General features: G+C 40.3%; 1 protein-coding gene and 1 long non-coding RNA gene across 3 annotated transcripts in view; one reads left to right on the forward strand and one right to left on the reverse strand.

The window, feature by feature from the left end:
• Positions 1–16,126, reverse strand: part of LOC103061032 (tetraspanin-4) — a 678,932-nt gene extending 662,806 nt beyond the window's left edge. The window contains exon 1 of the mRNA XM_088146072.1: positions 15,997–16,126. The gene's annotated coding sequence lies outside the window, so the exon portion shown is untranslated. The remainder of the gene's footprint in view (positions 1–15,996) is intronic.
• On the forward strand, positions 14,665–22,876 carry LOC107326199 (uncharacterized). Of its 2 annotated transcripts, none has more exons than XR_015797119.1 (3): positions 14,665–14,990; positions 15,103–22,050; positions 22,446–22,876. It is a non-coding gene; the product is annotated as an uncharacterized LOC107326199 (long non-coding RNA). The 2 variants fall into 2 exon arrangements; XR_003085017.2 differs by lacking the exon at positions 14,665–14,990 and having other exon boundaries at positions 16,477–20,921; positions 21,822–22,050.
• The last annotated feature ends 227 nt before the right edge of the window (positions 22,877–23,103 follow it).

The raw sequence follows: 23,103 nt of genomic DNA on the forward strand, positions 1-23,103 counted from the left end.
CAGAAATCAATTAATAGATGCAATGATAAATGCATCTAAAATACCTCCAGTTACCCCACAAAATTGCCCCAAGAACACAAGCTCACTCAGGTCTTCTCTATCCCACACACGCATATGTGGGGCAACTGCCAGCAGCACTGAGGAGGGTTATGTTTGATTCCTTTTGAGTTGCCAGTCAGACCAGCAAATGCACGTACCCCAAGACACATAAGCCTGTGTTCATGCACCGCAACCCATTTCATATGCGGCAAGAATCCCTACATTTTAAAGGCCTGCAGCAATGCCAAGTGTGACAAAACTCCAAGACCTTATACTGCTCACCTCAGAGTAGCAGGGCTTATGCAAATAGATCAGACACTGAAAAGATGTGTTTACTGAGAAGGCTCATTACTTGTAGCAATTCAGTTTCTGAATAGTCCTGGGCGGATGGAGGTGCCTTCCCATATATTCAGCAGGTCGTATTTCCAAGTAAACACGCATATGATCTGACTGTCACGCTACCAATATAATTCTTGACAAGTAACTATTAAAATACTGATTTATGTCAAATATTATTGCTGCATTACAAGGTTACAAGTACACCGTTAGGAGCAGTTGCTTTTTTGCCTTGATCAACATGAGCAAGCTTATTGTAGTTTTGTCAGATACTCTTCATAAGTCATCGGAGACTAAACAAAAGAATGGATACCCCTGGATAAGTCTAAATGGATTTAGATTCCAATACTGTACTAAACCAGAATTTCAGATATTAGTAGGTAGGACTGGGGTTTGAATCACCCAAGCAGCATAGTGGTTTTATTGCACTGTAACATAAATTGATCTTTCAAGGAGCAATTGTTAGATGTCCAGTCAGTTACATTTTATGAAAGAAAACTACAGAAGCGTCTGGAATTGGAGTTTGGGCAGAGAGAGGGAGTGCTGTGAGTTGGGACAGAGCAAAGCTTAAGATACAGCTGCTCTCTTTGGGGATATGATGCAGGAGTAATAATTATGAGTCAGGTTGCTTCTGTTATATGCTATTTATAAGAGGTAAGTATTACAAATTCCAGAATCTGTTTTACAGCAATTCCTTTATTAGGGCCACTGAAGCCCACAAAAATAATGTACAAACTTTCAAACACCACAGAACTCTTTCTCTGGCAAGAAAGCAAGCAATACTTGGGGGTAAGGGGGGAGCAGCCTCCCATTGTTATTCTTCCCAACCCAAATGAATGTTGGAAAAATATGATGAAAAGGGGCTCAGGACTCCCTCAATCTGTCTGTCTGCCTGTCAGCAGGACAATTCTCCAAACACTGAGGGAACGGGAGCCAAGTTGGGGTTGAAACAAGAAAGACTGGAGTCAAACATGGGCTAGATCCAGCTGGTGGCTGCAGAGAAAAACATTCCAAGGAAAAAATTCCCCAACATGCCTTCCTGGCCATGTAACCTGGAGCTGCAGTTTTGACCTTTAAAGCGTTTCATGGCTTGGGGCCAGGTTATCTGAGGGACCGCCTCTCCCCGATCACATCAGCCCGTCCCACTGGATCTGGAAGGGAAGGTATGCCATGCGTTCCATCAGCCAGGGACATGCATTTGGTGGGTCCCAGGACTTCTCTGCTGTGGCCCCTCCTCGTGGAACATTCTCCCCCCTGAAGTGAGGCTTGCCCCTTCCCTGCTGTCCTTTAGGAAGTCCCTCAAGATCTGGTTGTGTCATCAGGCCTGGGGGTCTTTGGGAACCAGAGACATTCTTAGATGGCTCCACTATGATTAATATTCTCTCTCTTCATGGGGTTTGTATGTTTTAAAATTTAAAATTTTTAAACTTTTGTTGATGATGTATTTTAATAATCACTTTTTATCTTTTATGATTGTTTTTATATATTTGTTATTTTATTGAATTGTTGTATGCCACCCAGAGTCACTTTGTGCAAGATGGGCAGCTATATAAATGTGATATATAAATAAATAAATAAAAATACAACTTTTTATGTACTGTATAGAACTAAACCTCCTATGCTTTAACCAGGGACCTGCTCTCTTGTTAAGATTCCTTAGGATTACAGCCTTAACAATACTTAACTATATATAAATTAAAAGATTCGTGAACCATGTGGTATTTGCAAGACAGGTACAGTCCTGAGAGAGAATTACAATACTTGGGCTTATGAATACTTCAATGGCTAATGAACATGATAGTTTTACAAAGGCTTCACAACAGCAATTGCTTTTATAATAAAGTGCCAATTCTATTCCCTCCTTTCAAAACTAAAGAAAATTACTGTCCTTGGGAAGGCAAAGATAAAAACTATTTTCTTCGTTAGCACTCAGATGTCATAAAATCATGTCTCAACTACTGTATTTAACTTTTACACAAAAGAAGAGGGTTTTCTTCCCCCCAATATAATTACCTGTGCAGGAGGGAGGGGCTCACATTTGCCAAGAGGAATAGAAGAAACTCTTGAAAATAAGGAAATAGCAAGTGGGCACAAGACTGCAGACATCTCTGCTGAAAACTGGGTGCTTCTGAAGATTAGCAATTGCTTGGGAGAGGCTGTTCTCCTGGTGAATTCAACTACGGTACTTTTGTAACATCCAATCAAGACTTTCTTAGTGGTGACATCAGCATTATGGAACACCTTCCCTTGGAACTGAAGTTGCCCCTCCCTGACTTCTTTTATGAAGAACTTTGAAAAGTTATTTCTATACTCAAGCCTTCCCCTCTAGGAATCCATGATTTTAAGATGACCAACCAGGATTTTATAATTGTAGCTGTAAATTTTCATTGCATATTTCTTGCTGTTATTTATATATAATGTACTGTGATATTTTATCATATTTTAGCATTTGTTAGATTATTATTTATGATGTTGGATTTATTCTGTTTATACAAAGGCTGGTTTGTCTCGGGAGCCTGCAGGACATAAATATGATAAAGAAATAAATAATTTTTCTTGCCTTCTCCTTGCCTCATATTTATTCAATTATTTCCTCCTTTTCTATTTTCTTCTCATTTCAACAGTTACCCCTTTCTCTTACCCCATCTCCATCCCACTTTTTTTTTCCCCTGTTCTTTTTGCTGAAATAAGGAAGCAGGACTGTGTATGTAGTGTTTTTGTGATGAAAGTAATTTGTATGCAAATAAGAAAATAGGTAGCCCATGGAGATGAAAGATCAATTAATAGCATACCTTATTTTATGGGCAATTAATTTAATTAGTTATTAATTCAATTAATTTTTTTTGGCCTGGCCTGGCTTCTGTCAGGAACATATGTATACATATATACATGCCATAATGTACAAGTGGGTCACAAACACACATTTATGTGGGGAAAAGAAATCTCCAGAACATATTTTAGTTGGATCTGGCAACCCTAGATTGACAAAGAAAGGAAGGTGGACATTACAGAAAAGTTTTATTTATAATTTTTTTTTATTTAGCCTTCAGAAAAAAATCCTGTATTCCCCTATAAGTCATACTGCAGGTGGAAATACTAATCCATGTTTTCAAAATCCATGTTTCACCTCTACTGCAGGTGGAGATCAGAATCCATGTTTTCAAAAAAAAAAAAAGAAGAAAAAAAATGAAAAATGCATTAACCTAAACTGTGCATTAAGGCACAATTATTTATACCCAGGGCAGTATAATGGTTTGAACAGGTCCCACATCAGGAGCAGTGGAAATTTCATTTTTGGGAAAAACTAGCACTTTAAGATATAAAAGTCTTGCAATGCCAGCAGGGATAATAACAAGGAGAGCTAAGACACACATTTTCTCCCTGATTCTGATACAAGAAAAGGCTAATTCAACAAAATCAACAAACTGGAAAACCATAACCCATAAAGAACACAAGGATCTAATGGCCTTTCCCACGCATCTGCCATTTTGACTTGCCCATTCCATTCTCCCCACATAGCCAACTTTCCTAATAAGCTACCCCGCCCCTCCTTTTGGCTACTATCCAGCTGTCATTTTCCAAGGACATCCAGGATCAATTCTCCCATGCAATGCAATATCAGAAGAACCTAAGACACCCCACCAGCAAGGAGAATGTGACAGACTATGAGATGCTATTGGCTATTGCCTCAAAAACCTGGTGAGGTAGTGAAGGGACTTCTATTAGGGCCATATGCTCCAATATGTACGTGTACAACCAACTGAATACTGTAAATCCTCAGATATAATACTCTCTGGTGGCTCCAAATCTTACCACTTGATGTCTTGCTTGCAGGCTTGAAAGCAAGGAAGATGGAGCTTCAGTTGAATCAAACAGAGTTCTTTTTAAAATTCAGACTCTTCATAACCGCAACATCTCTTTGTAAAGTACAAAACAGGGCACCATTCTCAATTCCAGACACTTCTAGCCCAGAAATGGAATGAGACTCCATCATCCCACGAGGCCCATCATTTTTTTTCCTAGCTAGTCTATTCATGGACACTATTTTTGGCAGAGGGAGGGTGTACATAAGATATGCATGTGTGCTCCAAAACTACTCTTTACTTTCCATGTTCAGGCACATTTGCTTCCCATTTGGATCCTGATTCTTGCAAGAAACGAGTGCAGAGATAGTGTGAGTGGCCAGCAGTGTCAATGGACTAAAGATACACAATCCCCATAAATTACCTGGGTCTGAGGATCCCTGAGCACTTTTAGACCACTTTCCTATTGAGCAGCAAATATTTTTAGATGAAATCTCACGCTCTCAGACTCCACAACTGCCACATTCCACTTTCACTCACTTGGGATGTTTTATCTTATACCCATCTTCTGGGTATAAGAATAATACAAACCCCAAGGTGACTTGATCAGAATGAGTCTATTATATGGGGCTACAAAACTACACTAAAAAAAGCTCTTCATAGACTTGGATAGAAGTAAAGAAAGATAGCAGCTGTCATAGCCTGTTAAAACCAAGAGTGTGCTGCTTGTTCATAACAAGGGGCTTGCTTGTTCAAATTGAGGGGGGGTCTTTCACACCACCCCCAAACCTCCACTTCCTCCTTGATCCTCAGCTTTGCTGGTTGAGTCTCCGCTCAAGCTGCCTGTCCATCTGTAATGGTTTGTGGGAAAGACTTTGGGAGACAGGCTGAAGAGATGCTGCCTAGCGAATGGTCAGATGAGAGACAGCATAGCCCACAGCTGGATAGTGGGCAGGGCAATCCTCCCTAATTTCTCAGGGTGTAAGGAGACCGGGAGAGAATTGTACTTTCAGACTTGCAAGATTCTGTTAATGTAGCTTTACAGTAAGGTAAAATTAGCTTATCTGGTCGTGTTTCCTGTCTGATGTATCTGGTAAGGCTGACATCATCATTCAAGGCTCATTCCACAAGCCACATGGGGCTTATCACAGTTGTTTGCAGCATCTAATTGTGATGCGGTGTCAGTCCCACAAAGGCAAAATGATTTTTTATTGAGATTGACTATAATAATAACTTTCTTATATTGGACTTACAAAAGTAAGTGTTATAATTATGAAGGAGTTCCTGAGAAAAGATAAAGAGAAAATGAAAAGAAATCAGTTTTTGGGACATTACTTAAAAGGAATAAACATCAAGATTTCTAAAAGTAAAAAGAAGGAACATAAAGTTGATTTATTTGACCAAGGTTAAAATATATATGATGTTTTTTTTCTAGTAGCTTTTAATGGGTTTTCCTTGACCAAGACTGAATGACAGGCTTTAAAGATTTGTTTATAAATAAGATACGGGAAGAAGAGATTTTTTGTTGCATTTTTAGAGAAAGTGATAAGCCATGGTGTTAAAATATTGAAGGAAAATGTTGCGAAGGAGTTTCTGAGAAGGGACAGAGAAAATCATAAGAAATTAAGTTGTGGGACACTATTTGAAGGGATTAAAGATTAAGATTTTCAGTATGTTGTTGTTTCTGGTAGCTTTTAATGGATTTTTTCTTGATTAAGCTTGAATGATAACGCTTTAAAGATTTGTTTATAGATATGAGATAAGATATAGGAAGAAGAGGGTTTTTGTTGTATTTTTAGAGAAAATTATAAGGTACTGTTTAAATGAAAGGAAAGGAATATGAAATTGATTTAACGTTTATATATGTGTGTGTGAGTGGGTGTTTGTGTGTCTGTATAGTTATTTCTGGTAACTCTTAATGGACTTTTGCTGATTAAGATTGAATGATGAGGCTTTATTTGTTAATAGATAAAAGATAAGATATGGGATGAAGAGATCTTTGGCTGAAATGTTAGAGAAGGTGATAAGTTACTGAAATTGTACTTGTTTTGATGAAGGAGGAAGTCATTTCTTTATATATCTTTTTTCTTTATATTTTTCCCTTCCCTCCCTTTTTTTCCTCTCTGCACTTTTTTTCTTTTTTATATTTTTCTTAGTTTGTATTAGTTTTTTATCTTTGTATTTGAACTTCAATAAAAATTATTTTTAAAAAAGAGCCTGGCTCTTTTGTGCAAGTCTGAGTGCGCTGTATCTCCTTCTCCTTCTTATAGTTCAGTGAATTAGGGAGGTGTATCCCTGATCAACTTCCAAATGTTACCTCGTTCTGGACTTTAGAAATGCTTCAGCCACCTTTCAGTGATGGCGAACCTTTTGGGCTTGGCATGCCAAACATTTGGAAAATGACTAACTTGACTCTGCTGGCGTGTCACACACATCCCAAACAAAAGAGAAACAATTCTTTACATATTTATTTATTTTAAAAAATACAGCCCAATCATGTGTGGTGCTATGTATTATATAAAGGAACCTCAAATAATTACAAAAATGAAATATGAGTAAAACAAACTCAGTTTCTTGGTAACTCAAACAGGGAGAATATTTGTTGTTGGGTGTTGGTGAACACTGGCATGTCACCCAAACATCATGGCATGTCACCTTTGACATGCATGTCATAGGTTTGCCATCACTGATCTAGATAATAGTTCCTGCATATCTCCATCAAGGTCATCTTCCTTATTCTCTGCAGTGGATCCCTACATCTTCTCATACTACTTGTTTGTTTTTTGGCCCTCAAGATAGAGCTAAGAGGAAAAGCTTCTGGTTCTTCCAGAAGGCAGAGTTAAAGCTGAAAATGAGAGGGTTTTTTTTAAAGCTTTGCTTTCTAACTAGAAAAGGTAGAATTGGACTTTTCCTGACAGCTCCATCTTTGCTAAGAAGAGTCAACATTAAAAAAAAATTGAGAAGAATTTCAGCTAAGTGTCAAAATCCTGGATATAATGTTGAATCCTATCTATTTAACAAGGGAATCAGATAATTCCTCAACATTTAACTCCCACCAATCCCCCACCAGCACACCACTGGTTTTCCAATTTTGTCACATGGGTTTTTCAGCTATTTAGTATTATTCATCCCAATACAGCCATATAGGTATAAAACTTAAATTCTACCAGTATCAGTGATACTTATTTAAATAAGTGTAAACCAACTACAATCTTCCATCTATACCAGGGCTCTTCAGTATTATCCTTCCCACTGGAATTGTATGCTTTTTCACTGTTAGCTATTTTGAGTACTCTATGGGGAGAAAGGTGGGGTATAAATTTCAAAAATAAATAAATGTTTTGTAACAGGATCGAGAAGGAAGCATGATCATTCTGCAGTTTCATCTTATCCCCATGACTATCCTGAGATAAGGGATATCAGCTCTACTAAAATTAATAGAAATAGCCTAGTAGGACTGGAGAAAATGCTCAATCTCAATGCATTACATTTCTCAGTGTATCAGTTTATTTGGTTTAGAAAAGGATGCAATTCCCTTTCCCACAAAAAGTATAATAGCAAAATTAAATATCTGCCTGTTTTGTGAATGTAGCACAAATGTCATTATGATGACATGGTATACAACAAAGAATGTCTTAGTCCTAAAAGAAATATATGAGAAATCATTATTTTCAGACATTTGCCTCAGGTAGTGCAGAACCTTTTATCAATACAATAGCCCAACATTAACTAGACTGACTAGACACAAGGAAATGAATCAAGACTGGTATGTCCAAGTCTTGCATGTTAATGACTGCATGTTTTTACCTACGAATAACATGAATATTTCATGTAGTACTCTAAATAGCTACTTAAACTTTATAACTGGTAGTCCACATGCCGGATTTGGTTTTCTTGTCGGAGCAATGGCAAAGTGATCTGAGGGGAGATTTACAGCTTTTCCCGTTGTCATGGTCAGATCACGTCCTGGTGACCCTGAGTTTCTCTTATGCCTCCCCCCTCCACAGGGAGGCAGGACCCATGTGATTGGTCCACCCGCAGCGCCTGATGGATCTGTCAGGGTTTCAGAGGGAGCTGGGGGATATTCCCGTGGACCTGCTGCACGGTCCAGCGAAGGCCTTGGCTGCTGCCTGGAATAGGGAGGCGGTTGGGGCCTTGGACAGGATCGCGCCTATGCGACCTCTCTTGCCACATCAGCCCCAACACTCCCCGTGGTTTACGAAGGAGTTGAGGGTGCTGAAGAGGGTTAAGAGACATCTAGAGCACCGCTGGAGAAAGACAAAGACTGAATCCGACCGAACACAGGTTAGAGCCGCTGTTAAGGCCTACACTGTGGCAATAAGGGTGGCGAAGCATCAATACTTCTCCACCCTTATTGCATCCATAGAATGCCACCCGGTGGCCCTGTTTAGGATCACTAGGTCCCTCCTTGGCAAGGGGGATGTGGTGGTTCATTTGCAGGGCCGTGCGGAGGAATTTTCAGAGCATCTGCAGGACAAAGTGTCTCGGATTCATTCCAAGTTGGACTCTGAACGTGGGGCAGGGTCTGGGGAGATACCAGGGGACCATTCTTACTCAGTTATCTGGGAACAATTTGATCCTGTGGATCCTGAGGAAGTGGACAGGACCCTGGGGACGGTGAAGGCCACCACTTGCCATCTTGACCCACGCCCCTCCTGGCTGGTGAAAACAGCTTGGGAGGTAACATGAGGTTGGATCCTCCCTCTTGCAGGAGGGAGTGTTTCCGGCTGCCTTTAAGGAAGTGTTGGTGCACCCCCTCAAGAAACCCTCCCTGGATCCCACCGTACTGGACAATTTTCGTCCAATCTCCCACCTCCCCTTTCTGGGGAAGGTGGTTGAGAAAGTGGTGGCTTCACAGCTCCAAAGGGTCCTGGAGGAAATGGATTATCTGGACCCCTTCCAGTCAGGTTTCAGGCCCAGTTATGGAACAAACAGCATTGGTCGCACTTATGATCTCTGGTGGGAGCGGGACGGTGCGACCATCCTTGCTCTCCTTGATCTCTCAGTGGCTTTTGATACCATCAACCACGGTATCCTGTTGGGACGACTCAGGGAATTGGGGGTGGGCGGCACAGTATTGTGCTGGTTCACCTCCTTTCTTCAGGGCCGATCCCAATCAGTGTTGATAGGGAGTGAGAGGTCCCATCCTTGGCCCCTCCTTTGTGGGGTGCCACAGGGTTCGGTTCTCTCCCCACTCCTTTTCAACATCTACATGAAACCGCTAGGTGAGATCATCCGTCACTATGGGATGAGGTATCATCAGTATGCTGATGATACACAATTATACATCTCCATCCCTGGTGAAATAAGGGATGCCGTGGCCGCCCTTTCTCGGTGCCTGGAGGCTGTAAGGGTCTGGATGGGGAACAACAGGCTTCAGCTGAACCCTAGTAAGATGGAGTGGCTGTGGGTTAATAGCTCCTCTGTATCCGGGACTTTGTCATCTTTGGTGCTCGATGGGGTGGCACTACCCCAGACAGACCTAGTGCGTAATCTGGGGGTCCTCCTAGACTCATGGCTCCTGCTTGAAGAGCAGGTGGCAGCCGTGGCAAGGAGGGCCTTTGCACAACTTTGGGTTGTGCATCAGTTATGCCCTTTCCTGGATCGGGATGCCCTTCGAACAGTCACTCATGCCCTTGTTATCTCCCGGATAGACTACTGCAATGCGCTCTACATGGGGCTACCCTTGAAGAGTATCCGGAAGCTACAGCTGGTCCAGAATGCAGCCGTGTGGGCTATTTTTGGAGCCCCGAGAAGGGTCCATGTAACACCATTGCTCTGCGAGCTGCATTGGGTACCAGTTTGCTTCTGGGTCCAATTCAGGTGTTGGTTATTATGATGGCTGGTCCAATTCAAGGTGTTGGTTATTACCTTTAAAGCCCTACATGGCATGGGGGCAGGTTACCTAAGGGACCACCTCTCCCCTATGACTTCAACCCATCCCACCCGTTCACACAGAGAGGACATGCTTCGGACCCCCTCAGTAAAAGAACTCCATCTAGCGGGGTCCAGAAGACAGGCTTTCTCTGCAGTAGCCCCCGCTCTTTGGAACATTCTGCCCCCGGAGGTGTGATTGGCCCCCTCACTCCTGGCCTTCCAAAGGACCTTGAAGACCTGGCTCTGTCACTTGGCCTGGGACGGGGAGGGAATATCTCAAGCAAGGAGATGGCTAGCCCCATAGTGGCCAGCTGTCCCCGGCCTAATTTTCCATCTTCTTGGATTGTTCTTTTTTAGTATTGTTTTAATTCTATATATATTATGCATTTTATATATATTTATAGTTTTAATGTCTTTGTAAGCTGCCCAGAGTCCCCTGTTGTGGGGGAGATGGGCGGTGGAGAAAGCCAATAAATAGATAAATAAATAAATAAATAAATAAATAAATAAATAAATAAATAAATAGCTGGAACCTGTGGGCCTTCCAAGGTTCATAAATCATAGGTGTGTATGCAGGTTTTTGCAAGGCCCAGTTCTAGAAATGTTTACTCAAAAGTCATCCCTCTTCAGTTCAATGGAGCTTACCCTTATGGTAGGCACAGAGAGGACTGAAATCTTAATCTAATGTCATACGTAATGAAATTGCATTGGAGCGAGGCTAGATATGGTTATATCTGGTTATATCTGCATGACTTTTCCCTTCAATTCCTATTCTTTTGGAAGCTTCAACTGCTGAACATCTGTAGTTCCCGCACACATCTTCTATTGAGCTTCTTATTTTCCCCCTGGTTTATTCCTAATGCACATTTCATGCTGAGATAAGCATTACAGCTATTCCATGAATAAGGGATTACAGAAAAGGCTGCATTTTGAAAGAAGAAGAGGCACTGTACCTAACTGTGTTCAGTATGGCAGAAATAGCTGTTGGATCCTACAGCTGAGCGTGCTGTCATTTTAACATGCACAGTTCTTAGCTTTCTCTAAAGAGTTTTGACTCTGCCAATCACAACCAAATCTGAGGCAACCAAAAACTATTGCTGGTCAAATGAAAACTCAGGCTCTGTAATAAGGAAGTGCAATAAATGTGGAACACCACCATAATCTGATGGTGAACACGGGTAATAGGATTTATTTAGGTCGTGATCATCCAAGACACTGAACCACAAATGAGTCAACTACAGTTTGGGCAAGCATGTTGTGTGAATCCAAGCCATATTGTTAGTTTATGGTTCACAGTGTACCATGCAAACCCAGAAAACTGGATTAGTTCAACTACGGTTTGGTTAAACAAGCAAATATTAAAACAGTCTTAAAGTGAATGCGGCAATTTGCCAATGTCCCAGCACACCATGATTTTTGTTTATACACACCCATTTCCAGGAAGCCATTTGCCACTCCAAATCTATGAAATATTAAAGTACTTTCAATGTACAATATTCCCTCAGTCTATAACATTACCTAAACAATCAAGTAAAGAGCATCCATATAATCTGTTATCTTTTTTCAATAACAGCATGCTAACTATTTCAACCATAATTTTCTAAGACATCCAGACAGAAAAGATGAAAGAACTCAACAAGTACAATCTTTCCATATCAACTTTGCTAAACTGATAGGTAAAAAAATCAAGATCTCAGATAGTTAAATGGGCAGAAGAGTTTTAACTGTCATCTGCAGACCATCAACCAGCATTTCCTAAGCCACGACATTTAGCCCTATATTTTTTTTTTCTGAAGATAAGAAGACGAGCATTTAAACTATACCTTACTCAAAACAACCTATCAAGACCTTAGCGTTATTCGTCAATGGTTCTCGTAGTATAACACTGATGCAGTTTATTAGTTTTTCTAAAAATAATTACTTACAAGGCCTATGATTGTCATAATAAGGTATTTGATTTTGACAATGAAGTTGACATTAGTGTTTGATATTATATTTGACATTAATGAAAAGCATTGAAATACGAGTGATGTACAGTTTTTGATCTGTAGAACAAAAAGACTGATTAGGCGGTCTTCTGAGACCACCATGATTTTCAAGTAGATTGCAAAACCAAAAAAGGTGGCACAGAAATGCTGGCATAGGAAATTTTGTTATTTGCAGAAACCTAAGAAAAAAGTACAATACTGGCAATATTCATAAATCAGTGGTAGAACATTTAAATCTACCCAAACATTCTGCTACTAAATTGTATGTTGTCATTTTCCAACAACTAGATTTCAAAAGTCTCTAGCATAAAGTAGCTAAATTAGAACTATTTTAATTTAAATGTAGACTTTAGGCTTGAATACAGACAATTATTTCTTGTCTTACTAGAGACATTCATTAACATAGCAAAATGGAAAGAATTATAGTTACACATGCAGTTGCAGTATGGAGTGTCCCTATTCCAGCCAACCAAATCCCTTTCCAAGATAGTTTGCCTGGTTCTCTTTTCACACAACAAATAGTCAACATTCTGTGGCCATAGAGCATGCTCTACGCTCAGGGGGCTATTTTGTCCCTTTCCCATATTTTCCCTAAAATCTTTTCTATTTCTACAGAGTCTGGGATTCTCCCAAGTGTTTTGACACCTCTCTCTCATGCAATGACATAACTGTTTTGCTTACACTGAGATCAATCCTTAGAGGAAAGGAATCAATCATATGTTAACATATAGTTGTCACAAAATATCTCCCTGTTACTTTTAATTTATGTACTTAATTTATGTCAAGCCCCACAAAGGTAGCAAACAAAGGAAACAAGTTCACATTACTTTCAGGAAGGTATCTTTAATGTTAGACTGGGATAAAAACATAATATTGAAACTCTAAGAGTAAAATCCCAACCAGACCCATACAGTAGTGAATTCATTAAAGTGAAGTCTTTTTTAAATGTTTGCTTCCCACAGCTTTCACATCCAAGCTGTGCTGCCTCTTCTCCCCTAAACTGCGCTTCTCCTCCACTTTCTTCCCACACTCTCTCACAATTTGCCACTACAGAAAAGACCTCTTTCTAAATTACTATTAGATTAGAACAAATCACTTCCTCTGTGTTATTTATTGAAAGAAAGAACAGGACATTTTTTTTTCTCCCCAAATAACATACTGTTAAAGTGGAATGGTCATTTTAGATTAGCTGAGAATCTGGTAATAAAAGAAGATAGTTCCTTCTATCTAATTTTCCTTTTGGGGAGGAGGGAGGAATAATTTAAAACTCATTTTCTTTTTGAAAAACTATGTTAACCACACAGGACTATATTCAGGAATGTGATCCCCCAAATAACCTTCATGATTGCTTAGATCCATTCATTTCCTCCAAATTCATGTGCAGATGTATATCTGCCTACTTAGCATCTAAATTAAGTATACAAAAATGTGCCATCATAAGTGTATGGTCCTGAAGTTATCTAACCATAATAGCACAAGTCTCTGAAACTAAGAGTCCTGCTACAATAGATCAAAAGCGTATCTAGTCTAGCATCCTATTTTCCCACAATAGCTAACTTCTAGAACTCTAGAAGTTCTTACCACACCTACAAAAAAAGAGTAAGATTAGCATACTATTGGATTTTCTTTTCTCCAACAGTTCATAAGTAGCATTAATTCTACAAAATGGGGGACATACAAGACATGGGGAACATGGAGGCCTTTCATTTCAACACTTCTTCTTCAGGCCTTGCAACTCTTCTTATCATAGCAGTGAAGGACATCAGTGGGGACATGGGGAAAGAGTCTATCCTTCAATTTCCCAATAGGCTGGATCAAGTTGGCCAAAAAAGTTAGATCTGTAGGCCTCCACATACTGCTGAACTAGAGATAACTATTAATGCTGTGCTGTCCTTCAGATTTGAAGACAAACAGGTGTCTTTGAGCATGGGGGGGCACAAACATAGCACCTGACTCCATCTCCTTAAAGCAAACATGCCTTTTCCCAGGACTGACCAGCAGCTGTCAAGAGCAACCACAGAATCTAGGAAAAGTTGCAGCTATATCAAAGAGTTGCAAGGTGAGCACTCTTCCACACGTGCACCAAAGACCTTGCTGCCTTTGAATGTGAAGCACTGCACAACTCTATTAGCCATAGTAGTGTGATGTTGAATCCAAAGGCTTCCAAAACCCCATAGGTTCCCTGTCCCTGTTACAAAGCCATCCAAAAACTTCCATCATTCATCCAAGTTGTAGGGAAGAGCTCCCTCATGCCCTCTTTCTCAGAAAGACTTCAGTTCCATTCTGACATTCAAAGAACTACCATCACCTTTCTTTCAGCATTTGTCTAAAAATGCAGACACAGCTTGAAGGACAGAGACTTAATTGCAGACCTAAAATCCCACCTTAGGTTATTCAAATCCTCTCCTCTCCCCCATGATTTATAATTCTTCCCCAATACAATTTTGCCATTGGACACAATCCTCCCAAAGGCGGAGGATTTTGTTCTAGATACACGTGTGAATAACTCCCAGCCTTTAGACAGAAACTCCACAGCCTATTCAGCACGGATGGCCCAGAGGGGGCAAGCCAAAGTTACTCTAGAGAAAGTCAAATGGACCACACCCAGTTCCTTCAGCCAAGCTCACAAGTGCAAAAAAGTTCTAGTCCTGTGTCATAACCAGCAAGACTACACACTGTAGAGGAACGCTATTAATTTGGATTGCAGGACCAGGAATCGGCTATACGGTCATCAGCTCTTTCCCCATTTATTTTCACCAGCGTTCACATCCTTATCACACGCGCACACACCGCCCCTAAGTTTACACAGGGTGATCTTAGATCCGCTACCACCACCTCTCGTCCTGAAAAAGATTTCTGCGAAGACAAGAGGAGGCCGAACGACGTCGAAATGCTTGGAGGAAGAGCAGGGCGGGCATAAATACGGGTACGTTTTTCAATGTGCAGCCTTATCGGGAGCAACGTCCAGCTGACCAAATGGGACTTGCTCCACTGATTTCAGTCAGATGTTTGCTTAACAGGCTTGCTTGCCTTCACAGTCTAAACGTTTCGCTTCAAATACTTCTCGGGGCGTAAGCCCACTGACCCCCGTGGGGCTCCTTCTGAAGAAAGGGGCACGGAGAGAAACCGGGATGTGCCCACCAGAAACAGCGGCTGATTTGCCTCCTCGAAGCGAGGCGCGGAAGCTTTTCCCTCAAGAGGCCGGAGAAATTAAATCAGCTCCTGGAGAGACAGAAATCTATATTGGGCAAGTTTTCGCGTGACGCCAACATAGTCACTGGCTCCATTAACTTAACATTCCGAAGGAAGGAAGGAAAATTCCTTCTTTCGGAAACGAAAAACGTCTGAGCAAGAACAGCCGGAGTAGCCAAAGAGCAACGCGATGGAAAATCACTGCCTTCTCTGCAACTCGGTCTCCCAAGTTAAATGAGGACGGTCTGGTGTTATTCTATCAGCACTATGTTTCCATTTAAAGTTCTCTCTCGATGTTTAAAAATACACAGCGCCGAGATCGCAACCACCTCTCCGGCATCTTTTCCCCGCGCATGCAAACACGTACGAAACAGCGCAACCCTCTGCCACCTCGAGCGGTTCGGGGCAAGGCGAGAAGAAATCGCTGCTCAGCAGCAGAGGAGCAGACCAACTGACCCCCTACGTAAGATAACACTAGACCGACAACAGCAGCCAGCAGCGTCTTCTATCGACTGCCTCCCCTCCGCTTTTTTTCTTTATTGCTCCCGTCAACAGGGGAAAAAAAACTTGGTGGGGCTCAACTGCAACACCACCAGTTGCGCTTTCCAATTTGCAGAGCAAATCAGCGGAGCAGGGAGAAAGCCTTTCATCCCTGTCCGAACTCTCCGTCGGAAAAACTCTCAGCAACAAAGTGTCGCCCAAAGAGCGCAGCGGCAAAGCGAAAAGAAGCGAAGAAATACCTGCCGCTCCGCCGCTGCTCCCAATGAGCCCCGGAATCCAGCCGCTGCCTAAACTCGGTGCTCCGCGAGCCGAACGCTCCAGCAGATACTCTGCGCGTCGCGCACGAGAATCGCGAAGCTCTTCAGGAACGCAGTTATCTTGAGCCAACCGCGGCGCCGTACCTTTCGGAACGTACCATTTTTTATCCTTGGGAGGGTCGACTTGGGTTAAAAAGAAAATAAAAAGAGTGGCGTGATGTTTCAACCTGCCGCAGATCACACCTATATCTATAGATACATGTCGCTATTTTCTCTTACCGCCGTGGGAGGCTAAAATAGACTAGGAGACACTGGTCCTCCCCTTTTGAGGAATAGTAGAGCCCGCGGGAGTGGGCGTGGCCGTGCGAAAACGTGGACCGGCGGCAGCTTCGTCGCTCTGCTTTGAACGGGAGAGAGAGCCGGTGGCGGCTTTGGGTGGTAACTGGCTCGAGCGAGGGGGCGAGCGGGGAACTTGCCTTTGGTTTTTAAGCTTCGGAAACCGGACGTGCCGTGTCCTACCTATATCGCCCAGCCGTGGCATGTTTTTCCCAGCAAGGACCGACACCAGTATAATTGCAGCCCATATCCTTTCAGTTTGGTTTTTATTCTGTTTCGTGCCTGCCTCTTCTCGAAAGTGACCTGATGAAGACAGGACGAACGCTTGCTTTGGGGATGCAGTCCTGGTTTTCAGGGGCTTTCCCACAAAAGCGTTTTAGCGGGGAGCAAGCCTCGTGCTACGCCATCGTTTATGGAGTTGCCTGGCTTCACATGAACCCGCTGTGCTGAGCTTACACCAGGCACACTCCGTGAGAACCTTATGTGTGAAGCCTGCCGTGGCTGGGTTGTGTAACATATTGAGCTTCACGCTCTTAAATTTTGGTCTAGAGTGCTGTAGGAATGCAACCTGCGTGATTAATTTATGATTCACTGTGTTGTTAGGTTACATTGAATAAATTATGGTTAATTGGATGAGCAATGTCATGCAAACAGCCAGTCTGAAACTATTCCAATCTTTCCTCCTCTTTTCCTCTTGTTTTTTTTCTAGAAATGATGGAAGAAGTAATAAGGGAATAACAGGAAGGTTACAAATGGAGGATGACAACATTTGCACGCACCCCAAATTAAATTCTTTAAATGAGCTATATAGCTGTCCAGAAAGAAGCCTTATCTAGAAGCCCCAACTCACCACAAAGATGTCTTGTAGCTATTACATCTCTTCTTCCTTAGTTTTTTTCCCTGCAGTAAAAGAGTTGGAAAGAGTGATGGGAAAACAGAATTACAGATGGAAGTTAATACTGTCTGGGCCTCTGTGCAGTTCCTTAAATGAGGCTAAATATTTACATAATAAAAGTCTCATCTAGAATAAGTTTGATCAGATAAAACGTTTATTGCAAAATGGTCCTTGCAGAATTTTATTAAATATCTAGACAGCATCTTTCATTATATTCCATTCATATTTTTTTTTAAACCTAAAAAATCAATTAACAGAATATAACAAACAGAATAGAAATAGAAATAACAGAAACATGCTTTTTATTGGCAATAATGCAAGCTCTTTATCTGGAAGCATCACCTGTTTAATTGAGAAAAGTGTGGGAAAACATCACCTGGACCCTTGCAAAACATTTCATGAATGAGACAGGATAAACTGTTAAAATAGTTTAACAGTGTTCCGTTTCCGACTAGTTTCACTAAATAGAAGTAGTTTCATCACTTAACTTTTGCATCTGCCTTTCCTTCAGGACAATGTCCATTGGTAAGCTGATTTGTTAATTGCATTTGAACATTCAGATATTTTGCACCAGGTCATGCTGATGCAAACAAGTTCTATCCCCTCTTCACCCCACAGATAATACTATGAAAAATGTTCAGAGGGTAGATTTATTGAGAAATGAAGGATGTAAAACAATACTATTAGATAATTTGGCATTCAGGCTAAGAGAATGCAGTACATTTGTTGGTTACCCAGAGAGCTCCATGGTTAAACAAAAATTTAAAGCTGGGTTCCCATAAATCAAGATTCAGAATCAGCTATAGTAAGGAACCTCTTGCTCCAGGGGCCTTATCTGTTAATTTGCAAGTTGCTATGAGCCAAAATGTATCCTGGAAGTATCCAAGCACTGATTCTTAGAGGAGATGCTTAAAAATATCTGTGATGCCGTATGGCAGCTCTTCTCAGGAGTTTGGTGACCTTGCTGAAAGAGTAGTGGACTTCGAGATTTGCCTGGCCCCTAATGACAACATCTAACCAAAACAGAGTCTGAGGAACAATCCAGCCTTTGAGTCTGATCCTATTCTGCACTCATGTTTTAGATCAGACAATGTAGATGTTGCTGTATTACATGTCCTATTATTCCTCACCATTGGCTATACTGGTTAGGACAGCTGGAAGTTGTAATTCAGCAACATGTGGAATGCCGTACGTTGCCTATCTCTGTTCTAGAAGGCAGTGATGCCTGGCTGATGTTGAAGCTAAGCATGGGCAGTTCTAGTTAGTGCATGCATGTGAGACCACCTAGGAAGTCAAATCATCCCAGAAGAAGGTCACAGCAAACTACTTCCATGATGACAAGAAAACTACATAGATTCCGTCTCCAGGAGTTGAGCTCAACTCAAGTGTGTCTTTATTTTGTATTTTTATTTCTAGATCCTACCTTGGAGTTATCTAATTAAAAGTGCTGCTCAGCACCAACTGAAATAGGGTTTCCAATATGCAGCATGCACCTACAAAACAATTTTCTGTTCTGCTTTGTCTGTCTCCTGGTTGGTTGGTTTGTAACCTGGTTGGAGATAAAGAGTGTTAGTTGATTCCATGTGCTATCTAATTGAAATAATGTTCACTTACTATAAACAGATAAAAAATTATACTTTCTTAAAAGGCAATCTAGGGTTGTTGTTTTTTTCCAGACTGTGGACTTGTAACAAATGCTGTTTTCCTTAAATTAATACATTCAAGCCGTGCAATGTTATAGGTCATGCTGGTAACTGCTTAGGATTGCAGCCTGAGCAAATATGTATATAAAACACCCTAAAAAATGGAGCCAGTTTTATTCGGATGGTTTTTTGCATGTGTGTTTGATCCTACTTACTTGAGATTCCCAGACATCCCATATTCAGTCCACACTCGCTTCAGCAATTATGCCCATTGTGCCTCCACCCAAGGAAATACCTTTCGGGCTGGGTTATATGGTTAATTCAGGCAAACAATAGGCTGCAAAACAGGAGTTCAGCTCAGATGAAGTTAATTGCTTTTAATTTCTAAATATAACTTGCACTGTGAGTTTAATTATGAAGGGGGGGTTTATATATATATTTTCATAGGTGAAAATGATTACACCTGTGAGATGCTTCACTTGTGGTAAAATTGTTGGAAATAAATGGGAGGCATATCTTGGCCTTTTGCAAGGAGAATATACAGAAGGGTGTGCATTCTCCTCAATTCCTGCACTTTCATAACTATTTTATAAGATAAGTAAGAATTTGATCAATATAACAATTTAGGATGGAATGTAATATTTAAATATATTATTTCCATGCCGCTGAATGAAAACGTTGCTAACGAAAAATGCTGTGGGTTTTAGTTTTATGAGGGCTTCAGTTGATAGCTTATACAGGATAAGGCATTGCTTAGCTGCTCGCTTGTAGTGTCCTATCAGAAGTATGTTTCTGAGTAACATTTTAGTTTATTATATCACCAAAAAAATCAAGTAATTTGATTGGTTTTTAAATATTAATCTTGTTCCAGCAGCTCCTAATATTGATGTGCTCTTTTTTTAAAAAAAAAAAAAGCTTGCTTATTTGGGCAGTCATATACCACTGTTTTTCACATAGTGGTAATTAAATAGCAGGTTATGTTGAATCTCCATTATATACTAGAAAAGGCCTGAGAAAAGTTTCTTTCATTGACTGACTGGTATTTGAGAAGCATTGTCAATTATTCTCTTTTGTGCTATATCTACCATTTTCCTTATCTTCGTAGAATTGTTTCTGGTTGCAGTTAATCATGCTGTGATAGCCATTGATTTTTCATTGCAAATACAGAATTGGAAATTACGGATCTAAAGCCTGAGATTAAATAGTATATTACTACAATATTTGCATGATAAATATGTCTGAGTATATGCCTTGAGTATAAATCTGATTCTCTTGCAATTTATTGTATGATTTTATATTAACCAAGTGAGCATACAATGCATAATTGAATTCCTTCTAACATCAGAGTTGTCTGTAGTAACTAACTGTCTTCTGACAATTTTCAGGACACATAAGTATGTCAGATATTGTTAAAATCATTTCTTGTAATAAAAAAAGGTCATGTCAGCTGAATAAGCTAGTTGTCCAGAGATGCAGAAATTCTGCAGTATTTGGAAATGCTACTTTTCACTTATGTTGAGTTTCTTCAGATAGCACTGACTAGAAACAATATTGAAGAAAAGAACATAATCACTTCTACTTAATTGTTTAGCTCCATATTATCAGATGTAGGGTTTTTAAAAGCTGGAGTATGGGTTCATAAAAATCAGTATATGAGAATTCTTTTGCAGTACTCAGCTTTTCTGCAGTTTTTGTGGAAATTAATGTGTTCATATGCATATCTGTTCAGAAAAAAACTCCTTGGAGTTCAATAAAACCATCTCCATATAAGCTTATACAACTTTGCAGCCTATGTATGCTGGATTTTTCATCAAAACACTACTAAAATGAATACAAAAATTATGATATACCACTATTAAAATGTTTAATGATCTATTTTTAGTTTTATTGTTGTTTGAATAGATTTGAGGTTGAACGCTATGAAGAGGATTTCATCTGATGTGGAAATCTAGAACTTGTTGGGGAAGCAAAGATTGTCATTTTATGTTCATCAGTTCTCTGCTTATATTTTTTAGATTCCACTTACTTGATCTGTGAGTGCCTGTCACCCAAACTAAATGTTAAATGCTCTAAACACTTTATGTCTATGCACATCCTTATGAGCTATATTCTCCACTTTAGAATGTAATATTTCCTTACATATCAAAATGTACAATAATAACACTTTAAAAATGCCAACTTCTTTCATAATGTTTCTATCCTCGTTAGTGCCTATGACTCTGCCATGTGAAAGTTGCTAATTAGTCCTACTGAAAACCTGGATTTATATACAATACAAACAAATGGAATGTTTACCTGAAAGGTCAGGGTTAAAGCCAGATAAGCTATTTCCACAAAATAGAGGCTGAATAGCAAGACCTGATCATGGGGATGACAGAGCCTAATGAACAACGATCCACCTAAAACCAGCATACAGTTTCCTGTCCCCTCCATCTGAATAATCCTCTGCATGCATCAGAGTGATGATAAAAAAAAAAAAAAAGTCCAGGATGACACAGCAAGGTCAGATGGTTGAAATCATCACAGAGCAAGAAGTTTCTCCCATGCAGCATTTATGCTACTGGGGAAAGAAAAAATGCTCTTTCTTGAGAGTGACATTACACCACTACACACAGCACTGCAACATGTGCACTGTCAATTAATTTGAATGAGTAGTTATTGATTCAGTAAATTATGTTCGTGTTTCAATCCTGCCCTTTTCTTAGAATGGGGATTCTGGCAGGCATACTCATATACGTGTATTCATATGCAAGTGTGTCTCTTTTAAGCACAATGCACATAGCAATAGCATGAGGAGAGGAATCTCCAGGGTTGGTTTCAAGTAGAATTGACAGTCCTGGCTTGAGAAGGAGGGGACGCTAAGAATTGCAGAGGGTTCCTGTCTTTTTTCCCCCATCTACTCTTCTGTTTTGAAAGAGGACTTTTTTGTTCAGTCTTCCTTTTAGATAAATACAATATTGAACAGTTGACAAGGAGAAAAAGAGGATGTTGCTGAAAACTGCTAGAAGCCAACACTGTGTGACTTTTGTGATGGTGAATCCCTAAGCATTGGGATGGAAAGAAAATAAGCAAATCATAGATCTAATCGTTTCCCACATTTTCTTTTTACATTTTTCTGGAGGCCAGAAGCCATCTTCTACATCTGGCGTCTTTGTTAAGAAGGTAAGATTTGAAGTAGTCACAGCCATCCAAACACCTTTTTTCCCCAACACTACAGCCTTGGTTCTTAGATCAAAACAGCAGTCCCTCTCACTAGACTATCAAGACACCAGATGTGATTTTAAGTGGGAATGCTCAAGGCAATCACATCAGGCACATGTTTATGGCTAGAAAAATCTAAAAACTAGTAATTGATCCAAGTAGAATTTACAGAACATTTATGAGGCAACTTCTTCTACAACTTTTTTTTACCTAATGATCCCTAAGTAGTTCTCAATTGCACCAATCTCTGTTGCAGATGCTCACATTGTTTTTTTCTCTCCTATTTGTTTTTTCTGGGATCTGATTTAAGCATGATGCTTTTGTCTGAAAATACTATTGCTTTTGTTTCTTCCTAGTGATGCCTTGGATGCTTTGGGTCTGAAAAGATACTGCTGTCGCAGAATGCTGCTTGCCCACATGGACCTGATTGAAAAGCTCCTGAACTATGCCCCACTGGAGAAATAAATGGGAAGAATTTATGGTGCTACAAGTACATGAACCAAAGTTTTTACAATCCTTAAGCCAAACTACTGGGGTTACAAATGCAGATTATGTTCAGAGGGAATTTCCTTTTGGGGGATATCCTACCACCTTAGCCACTTAGCATCCCCAAATAAATGACTTAATAATGAATTCCAGCTAGACAGCTGGGGACTGTACTTTTAATTACAGCAGGAATCTTGTCAGATTCTGAGCATATTAGAATCTCATGGATTTTCAAACATGGCAATTTGAAGAAACACAAACTTTGACTTACTGTCAGCAATTCTAATGAAGCTTTAATAAAGATCTGTTTGTTAAAGTAGTTTACCATTGTCTTCTGTTATTCTAAATCTCATGCATGGACGGGGAGAATATGAATTGCATTTCAGCCTCATTCAGATTGTTCACTTGGGCATCCACCCATGTTGACGGTGAATCCCATTCCAGTGTTCTTCCACATTACTGCATGATATTAACTTAAAAACTAGGTCTGGCATAGTAATATGTGCTATGGATTGTCAAAGGAAAAAT

This window comes from Python bivittatus, unplaced genomic scaffold, assembly GCF_059951505.1.
Source record: "Python bivittatus isolate LINGU-HERP-01145 unplaced genomic scaffold, Pbiv_v1 ctg000480_np1212, whole genome shotgun sequence".
Taxonomy (NCBI): Eukaryota; Metazoa; Chordata; class Lepidosauria; order Squamata; family Pythonidae; genus Python; species Python bivittatus.